Here is a 3,314-nt window from a genome sequence, read left to right as displayed (position 1 = left end):
TGCGTCATGGAGCAGAAAAGTATGATTTCAGGGGGCAGGCTTTCCCACATGCCCATGTTTCTGCAAATTAGTTTTTACATGACAAAACTGTATAGAAAAGTTATTGAATAATTATTGACAATCAGAAAACCTTTTGTCACCCTAATGATATTGATCTAGGTGCGCAGGTCCACCCAAGCCATCCAACAGATGTGAAGCAACTTTGACGCTTACTGGCTCTCAGTCAGATGAGAGCTGGTTTGGAATGTCTCATAATGCACAAGGCTACCATTGTAAGGTATGCTGACTTCAAGGTATGATGAATCCAAGACGCAACCAGCCATGCTCTTAATGCTGTTTCCAAACCATTTTGATGGGGTTTCCATCAATTTCTAACCTTTTTTGTGAACCAGAAACCCTCTCTTCTTCAGAGCAGGGGGCGCCCGGTTGATGTGCGGATCTCCCATTGATTTTCATTGTATTAAATTGTACTCGAGCACCTGCAGTATTCGGCCGAGCATGCTCGCTCAACACTAGCTGGCACATTTTGTATCATAGTGATTCTAGCCACTCGAAGCTACAATGTAGGATATCCAGTAGAGATGAGCAAATTTTTTAAAAATTCAATTCGCCGGTTCGTCAATTTTTAAAAAAAATATTTGGTTCGATCCGAATAAATTTGCAGCGAATTACGTTAAAAACGTCTATTTCCTAGTTGCAGAGAGCCTTTATAGTGGTGTAGAACACTGTGCTTTGCAGTAACACGCATAGTGAGTCTGCTTTGGTAGTGAAATAATACTGTAGTCAGTATGACATGCAGATGAAAGGCGTCGATCTTAGAATCACTGCACACTTCACTTATTTGGGCAGTCACGGGGCCAAAACTGACCAAACAACTCACGTATTAACTCAGCCTTACAGGTCGGTGTTAGAGCCAAGAAGAAGCACATTCCTTTTACACCGTCATCAGCTGAATCCACATAGATGTCTATAGACCCTGTTCTATTCAACACTTATACAAGTAGAGCCCCCCGACAGAGTGGAGAGGGTGTCAGCAGTAAGTTTGTGTTGACGTCACTGATTATTTTGCCCTTCCTCTGATCCATCAGAACAATAACCCCCAAAAAACTGATCCTGTCTGTGGAGCATCCGCCTTCACTCGGTCAGCATTTGGTCAGTAATTCATCAGTATTACTAATGCCAAAAAACAGGAGTGGATCCAAAACACAGATGACACGTGAATGGAATAGTTGCAAGTCTTCTGTGTTTTGTACCCACTCCTACTTTTGGCTACCAAATCACAAGCCAATTCTTTTATTTTATTTTTGATCAGTGGAGAAAAAAATTACTTTATTTAACTAACAGGATATTAACACACATAAAATACAACACAGAAGGGGCAAAACCACAAGATTTAAAAGACAAACTGAAAAATCAAACGGCTTCATTAACAAGAATGGATTGACGACCAGTGTCGGGGTGACCACGATGGTAAAGCATATGGATCAAGAAATGTATGGGGTTATGGCTGATAACTTGAGGTTCGGTCCAGCATACAAGCCTTCTCCAGCTCATTCTGTGACGAGCTGGGTTGCTGATAGGTGGATTCTAAAGTGTCTGAAGAAATGCGATTAAAGACATTAGAATAAATTGTCCACTTCCTTTGAATTGTCCATGTCCTTTGATTTATGAATATCCTTTCATAAAGTCTTAAAGTCCTCTGCGTGGATGGCATAAGAAATGTCCATGCAAGGTTCAACGGGCACAGAGAAAACAAGCTCTGTGGCAGACACTGATCCAGACACGTCATACCCGGTCCACATCGCTGCTAGCCATGTAAGGTCCTGAGAACTGATCACCAGCTTATCCGAACAACAGTCAAAGTTTTTTTTGGAACCACGTCCCCTTCAATAGCTGTGAGCGCCTCGGAGCCGTTATACAGGAAGAGTGGGAGGCAAGTAAATGTCTTTGGTAACACCTCCAATAGATCGTCCACTGTGTATGTCCCACAGAACCAACTTGTCCACACAATCCGGTCCTCTGTGCTTGCCATGGTGAGTGGAGACTTTGATGAAATCTGTATGAGCACAGCCAGTGGATCTCTGTCCTTTCCTTTGGGTCCAGGTAAACAGGAAAATTTGGCTTTTAGGTTCAGCTCTAAGCCCACTTCAATGGCAAGACCCTTCTGCTTCTCGGCAGCTATGTGGGCAGACAGGTCTTGGAATACTCTTTCAGTCTGGTGTATGAGAAATTATACATCGGTGTGACGCTGTACAGAGTCCATTGATTTTGAAGGAGCAAAGCAGCCTGTCCCGGATCAAGAGTTTCCTCCAAGGGGGTGCACTGATGGATTTTTCTTTTAGACAAGCTTTGCAATGCAGACCGTCGACGTGCAGAGGTCAAGCTTCCAGGAGGATACCTCGAGCTGTGAAAATGTCTGCTCCTTCGCGCCGATGACCTACTTCTGGGGGTTAACACCCCATCGGTTGGTGTTTGCATATCCTTGCGATAAATTATGTTCCCTGTTCACTGACTGTAAACAAAGATATTGACAGACAAACATATCAAACTCTGCCGCCATCTTTCTAGGCGTCTCCAGTCCCCTGACCAGCCAGATTTACCAGCATCTGTTCCAGGATATGAAGCAGTGGAATTACATCATTCATCCTGTAGTCCTGGCGACTGACAAATAACGTGGCCCCCTCAAAGGGCCTGAGCAAACGGCTGGTGTCACGCATGAGCTGCCACTTGCTGACATCGAAGTTACACAGGGGACTACTCCTGTCTGCTTGGATCATCAATAAATCGTTGATGGCCTTTCTCTGTTTGTATAGTCGGTCCAACATATGGAGGGTGGAATTCCAACGGGTGGAAATGTTGCATATCAGCCTATTATGGGGGATGCCGTTCTGCCGCTGCAGCTCAAGGAGGGTGTGCTTTGCGGTGTACGAGTGTCTGAAGTGCATGCAAAGTTTCCTGGCCATTTTTAGGATGTCTTGCAAATGGGTGGAAGACTTCAGGAACCGCTTAACAACCAGTTTGAACACATGTGCCATGCAGGGCACTTGGCTCAGCACTCCTTGACGCAGCGCCAACATGTTCTTCCTGTTGTCGGTCACCATGGTTCCGATTTTGAGTTGTTGTGGAAAAAGACAGGATTTGATTTCTTGATGAAGGATACGGGGCAGTTCCTCCACTGTGTGACTCCGTTCGCCCAGGCAAACCAGGTGCAGAACAGCGTGAGAGTGATGAGAGGGGTCGCACATGGCTTGCATACATTACATGGCTCCAACATAATTCTTGGATCTCCACATGAAAATAATGTATTTGGTGTA

The 3,314-nt window shown here is 44.7% G+C and overlaps 1 pseudogene; it reads right to left on the bottom strand.

Annotated features, from left to right (window-relative positions):
- Positions 1-1,550: 1,550 nt before the first annotated feature.
- LOC122939313 lies at positions 1,551-2,478 on the bottom strand (annotated as a pseudogene).
- Positions 2,479-3,314: the final 836 nt, after the last annotated feature.

The sequence above is a fragment of the Bufo gargarizans genome, chromosome 5 (genome assembly GCF_014858855.1).
Source record: "Bufo gargarizans isolate SCDJY-AF-19 chromosome 5, ASM1485885v1, whole genome shotgun sequence".
In the NCBI taxonomy this organism is placed as follows: Eukaryota; Metazoa; Chordata; class Amphibia; order Anura; family Bufonidae; genus Bufo; species Bufo gargarizans.
Note: the sequence above shows the minus strand (reverse complement) of the source record. Positions and strands in the feature narration are given on the sequence as shown.